Source organism: Pollicipes pollicipes, unplaced genomic scaffold (assembly GCF_011947565.3).
Source record: "Pollicipes pollicipes isolate AB1234 unplaced genomic scaffold, Ppol_2.1 Scaffold_1600;HRSCAF=1878_pilon_pilon_pilon, whole genome shotgun sequence".
NCBI classification, from domain to species: Eukaryota; Metazoa; Arthropoda; class Thecostraca; order Pollicipedomorpha; family Pollicipedidae; genus Pollicipes; species Pollicipes pollicipes.
This window is the reverse complement of record NW_023595962.1, coordinates 19,927,529-19,933,945: the sequence shown is the minus strand read 5'-3', so window position 1 is coordinate 19,933,945 and position 6,417 is coordinate 19,927,529.

The following is a 6,417-nucleotide window of genomic DNA, read 5'->3' as shown; positions in this document are numbered from 1 at the left end:
GCTTTTCTCAAAATGTATGTTATGTAAAATATCCAGTGTATAAAAATAATCTTGATAACGTATAAGTATCACCGTGATATTGAGTTAAAATAATGAATAACGTGAGTTTTGCAATACACAAATGACCAAAGACGTGTGCAAAATGGTATGAGGTTTTCAATGACTACATGTAGCGAAAAATATACAAACTATTAGGTGATTAATCGTTAAGATGCGGATCAAACTAGCGTCATATATTGCTTTTGGCTTTTCCCTACGGTTTTAGCAAAAGGACTCCTCCTAATAGCATTTTGACTTAATGAAATAATGTTAGCTTGGATGCTGAGGTCGTTGCAAGGCTGTATTTACAAAGTGGGTATATATCAGAACATACGAAAGGGTCCATTGACGTACAAGCTCAAACTCACATGAATGACGCATTAAGACGCAAAATGCAAGAAGCTTTATAAATCGAAGAAGACGACGGTTTAAAAAGACTGCACATAGAGGGATATACGTTAGATTTCGCCATCGAGCTCTTAAGCTGCAATGTTCGTAGCAATAAAAGATATTGTGATTGCTGGCAAATCTAGATTCTAGCGATGACAGGTGTCCGCTACGACGTCAGTTGTCAAACGTGACGAAAGTAAGTTTGCTTGTTTTGGAGAAAATTGTCTTCAGCCCCTGGTGTGCAAACGCACTAGGGAAAATCAAAGATGGATTTTGTTATGACTAACGAGAAGGGGTTGGTGGATGCTTTGACAGTAGGTGAGACGCTGGGAAACAGTGACCATAATATTGTAAAGTTTTCATTGCATCTTGGTTATTTAGATAGCGCTAATCATACTTTCATTTCAGATTTTGGCAGAGGTAAATTTGAAAGACTTGCGACCGTACTTGCTAACTTCTAGTGAGAAGATTTTTCTGGACATACAGCACGTCAGATGTGGGAAGTCTTGAAGGATATTTTAGAAGGACAGGAAAGATTAATCCCTTGAAGAAAATGCGAGAAAAATAGCTGAAGGGCGCTCAGGTGTTGAGAGTAGAACGAAAACCACGAGTAGTGCTCAACGGTACTAAATTTCGTTGCAAGGTAGTAAAGAGTGGGTACACAGGGGCAGCGTTGGGCCATTTCATCTTTACTATTGTTGTGAATAATATGCAGATGGGATGAGAAAAAAACGTGCTTAAATTTCTTGGTGATGTCAAATTGATGGAGGCGTCAAAAAAATACTGGTCAGGTGAAACCTGACTGAGAGAGACTAATGAGCTGGGGCTCTCACTGGCAGATGCCATTTAACTATGATAAATGTGAGGTGATGCATTTGGGTTTTTCTGGCAGTGAGGACACTAGCTATAAAATGGGAGGCCTGCAGTTTGACCTGATGGAGGAATGGACTTAGGGAATACATTTCCAGGGATTTAAAGGCTGGAAAGAAATGTGGGGATGCTATGGACAAGACGCTTTGGATGCTGGTTGTTCTTGAAAGTAATTCCCACTACAAAAGTGGGAATGTCGTCAAAAAGTTGTGCTTAGCTTATGTAAGAGAGCACTAAGAATGTTATGTACACGCTTGGTCCCTATGCTTCCAAAAATATAGAGATATGCCGGAAAAGTACAGCAAAAAGCAATCAGGATCACAAATGGGATTGGCAACTTAGATAGGCTTGATGAGAAGAAGATAAGCTAAAGGCCTTGGATTTGTAGCTACTGGATTATTGCGGACATAGAGAGGATCTGATAAAGCTGTTCAAGATTGTAAAAGGGACAGAATAGGTAGATCTACAAGGCGCACTGGAAATCGGGTGGAGACCTAGAGGAAACCTTGTTCAGGTGGCAAAAGGGAGGAGTACAACTACGAAAAGCAGGAATCATTTAGCCAAGGAGTAGCGAATCATTGGAATGGGTTGCTAACCAATTGTAAGAAGTCTCTCTCTCCTTCAGCATTTGAAAACCGTTTGTACAAGTTCTAGTGGTCGAAGGATGCTATTTACAGCTAAATTCAGGAAGATCAGGTGGTAAGATGGGGTCGAAAATGTGTGCGGAACCTTATGTAGGCCAACCTCAATGGACCCCTGTCGCTCTTTGTTGACCTTATTTCTTAATGTCTTGATGAATGCCAAGGTGACTTTGAAATACTCCTCTCGAAATTCTCTCCACATTTTCGGGGCGTGCAGCTCACAAACCAGTGAGGCTATGTCTTAGGAACGGCAGGGCTGTGAACTGCACCGCAAGGTCTTCAAGGCGGCTATTTCAGTTTAAAACCCCACATAAATGTGGAGCAGACCCTTTTAGTGTGACATATACTGTGTGCTAATTCAATACACTAACGCTGAGCTTATGCAATATGAAAAGTGGCACGCTCTTGGGTCAAAATAAGGTTCATTGATATGTCAGGATGAAGGAGAATTCGTGCAATTTTCCTTCAAACAATTTTCCAGGTAATTGGAAGCATTGATGGGTATGATTTTTGATCTGCTCCGTTAAAGGACGCGAGAAATTCAGCGTGACTGAATGTGACTGTAGTGCAAGTCATGTCATGCAGTGTGACTGAAAAGATATTTGTCTCTCAACGAATATGCGTCTGTTGCAGAACAACAATAATATTAAATAAGCCTTGATGGACACCTGCCAACCAGTCCGTTCGTCCGTCTGTCTGTCAGTCTGTCTGTCAGCTAGAAGTCGGCGCATCTCCCCGATCTGCCCCGTGCGAGCCCTGCCACGGCCGACCGCACCGCGCCACCAGACCAGTCAAGCCGGAGAAGTCGCCGCATTTCGCCGAGCTACCCGCCCGAGCCCCGGCCGCGAACGGCCGCCAGTTAATCTGGCTTTAAAACCTGTCTTCACGAGCCGCAGACATACCATTCGTGCTCAGCCGGAGCTCGGGCTGCTCTCCCCTCCGACGTCGTCCTCGCTCGGTCCACCATGAAGGTGAGTGCCTGCTCGGGGCATGATGCACTCAAATATCGGAAACGGTCATGTCGCGATCGGGAGAGCCCCTGACTGCCAAACCCCGAGATGACGTCACGTTTCAGCTTGGTTCCATTTTGAACAGCCCCATCGCGCTCTGTAAATTAACAGAATGCTATCAGATTTCAATATCTGCGGACTGGAGGCTGACAGATAGCAGCGTGCCTCCCCTTAACGCGTGGTCTTCTGAACCAAACGCAGAACACGCTGCGGTCCGAAGGCAAACCCCATATGTTTATGCTGGACTATTTTGCGTTTTTATGGCATTTCATTGATCTTCTCAAACTGAATTCATTTTTTTCAACCATTGTTTGAAATAGCTGAATTCGGCTCGAGAAGACAAACCAAGTGACTTCAAGCACTCAAAATGGCCAAAAATGAGCATATGGGGTTTTGCCTTTGGACGGCAATATGCGTGGGGTGTTATTGAACGACATGATCAGCCATATCACCTTAATAACTAAAAGTATGTGACATAGATCAGGAAAGTTTGATGGCGCCGAAAGATTTTAAGACATGATCACTATGAACAAAAGCCCGCCTTCCTACTTTTCGGTGCGCAGCCAGGGCTCCGTTGCAGCGTGTACGTGCGTGTGGTGTGTAAGAGGGGGAGGGGGGGGGGGGGGGGTCGGGAGCGAGCAGTGCTGCGATTTTCTCCCACACCCCGTGGTGGTCGAGAATGTCTTCATAAGTGTAATCAAACAGTTTCCACCACGACAAACGCAAGGCGAAGAAACAGCAAGAACTTGTTAAATCCTAATGTCTAAAATATTTCGAAAAGGCGTTTTTGTTTCTAGTACCAAAATCAGCGTCGCAATTACACACGCAGCTTGTGCTCACTTGGGTCCAACCACACACGGGCGTAACATAGATACTTTTAGGGTTAATTTGACGTAACTACGTTGCCACGGCTATCAGCAGTTTAGTTATTTTGGCAAAGTTGGTCTAGTCTTCTGGACGTAGACGATTTCTACTTTTTCAAGGAGATATGTAGACCCGTACCTCAAAAAGCCTGAGCAGGATACCTATGAGCAGAGGGCATCCTTAGGCCGCGTCCCTGACAACTTAAGTATTCGGACTGTTCAAACCAATTCCAAGGACTCCACGACTATCATCAGTTCAATAACCTTCCATCGTATTTAACTCACTACGATATTCGTTTATTGGTAAAAGTTCTCTTACGTGAAACGTCAAAGCGAAGGTGGTTTAAGTGTACTTTTGATCATCGACCGAATTTCTGGAGGCAAAATTGTCGCAAGCGGTGTAACGCGACACCACAATGACATAAATAGTAATGTAGTCCATGCCCAGTAACGTGGAAAAGGATATCGCTGGCTATCACTGAAGCCTCTTATGTCACCGCAATCTTCAAGATCATTCGCACAACCAACCGCTCCATTGAATATATGTTAGCTTATGTCGGTTAAGTGCTGCTGATAGGAAACAGGCGCACTTACAATAGGCTATGGGATATCTCAATCAGAATAGCATTATTCTTTCACCCCCGTGAATACTTAAGCCTAATGTTTAAACTCGATCTACGGCTGGATTTGATTTTCCTCGCGCGCAGAAAAAGAACAAAATTGGCTTCGATAGCCGGGAAGCAGAATACACGGCATGATTTGAGCCAATGGCAGCAGCACTCGGGATGACCATCCAATATACGGGCCTCCTCGAGTCCATGCCCCTTTTTGAAATAACGTGTGTGCTACGAGCCCCACCTCACCGTCAGCAAGCTATCCATCATACCTTAGGTGTGCTCCAAGCTTTGTGCTATATTGTGGCCTGGCTAGGTGCCTTTCGACGTGCCCCAGCAAAACATTGCATTGGAATTTTGTTAACAACCTCACATCAGGCAGCTGGTTCTTTCTGAACCACGTAAACTGCACTAATAGGAGGAGAAGAGAGCGGGGGGGGGGGGGGGGGCATGCGACCCTCCCCTTTCTACGGTGTTCTGATGATACCAATCCGGCATATCGTGCAGTTTCCTCAAAAACCTTTGGTGGCCTCTGGGCCATTCATCGCGTGTGCGTTGCCACCAAAAACGTATCTCTAGCAATTCTGGTTTCGGTGTGGGCAAGTGTTTTTTTAACAGCACTACAAGACGATCCTATGCCGGCGGGTCCCTTATACGGACAGCGAGCGGAGGGCTGGCACTGTTACGTGAACAACGAAGCCCTACGTTATGAATACAGGCTCGCAATAGATAAAACTACATGCAGCCGTGTTCATGCAAAGCTGAAATGTTTAGTTCTCGGGGAAATATGCCCTTAGATTTGTGCTAGTGGGTGTCAGTTAACAGAGGGAGACTTTTACCAATAGCGAGATCTCGTTAAAGTTTGATTTGATTCGTCCCTATTGCTTTTCTGCGAGGCTTAAGCTTTGTTAGTTTACAAACGTCAGGGAATCCCCCCCTCCGCTCCATCAGTACGCATCATAAAACCCTGCGAATCAGGTAAGGGATAAGATTGTTGTCTGCCTTCTCTCGTTGTTTTAAACATGCTTGGTGTGGAAAACTACATTCACATAATGAAAACACCAACTTCCTCAGCAAATGACTCATTTCGTTACCAATATAGAAACATAGGCAGAATATTCAATCAGAAAGTCAAAATTGCCCTTTGCATACTAAGTATCCAGCAAATCTGAGCTTACCTGTTATAGTGCCATGTATAATGTGGGAGTGTCGATTCAAATTAATTTCTGGGGCCCTACCCAACTTCCTTGTTGGGTTGGCTCTTCAATGCCTATTGCTCTCTCCCCCCACCCTCAGCATTTCTAGGTGGAAGAGAGCAAAAAATCTGAGAACAATTTAAATATAACAGAAATTTATCTTCTTATGTTGTGATATCATCTCATAATATGTTATTCATGGCCCAGCAATGCGAATGCCGTTTGCAAAAACGCAGTGCATTGGAAGACATCATCCCCCCCCCCCTCATATCAGTCGCATAGCAACAACTGAAACATGTGCTTGCAGCAGCCGTTTCCTTATACCTTGATCTTCTTCACTACATTACGCTGTATTGTTCGAGACACTGAGAGCCGGCTGGTAAAAAAAGAGAATCGGCCGACCGGCCGGACCATAGGAAATTCACTGATTTGCTATTTCTTTTTTGTTGCCGGGTGAGGATGAAACCTAAAACAGATGCCATGTTGGCGGTAGAGTACGGTAAAGGTCTTCACAGACAGGCTTGCTTGTGTTGTGTGACGAAATATGTTGACATGGTAACATGATATCTGTGCATGGAAACCTCATGCCGGGTTTTGCAGAGTTCCATTACTTCGTCGTGGCCATCACCAAAATTTTCTGCCAATATATTTTTGACACCAAGCTTTGGGTAAATCCATGCATATTTGTCGCCGACCTTATCACCAAGACCGCAAGTTTACCACACTACGGCTCTACAGCCCTTCATTCGTAGTCTGCTGTCAGTGAAACTTTTGTAATAACACTGCGTACCAGC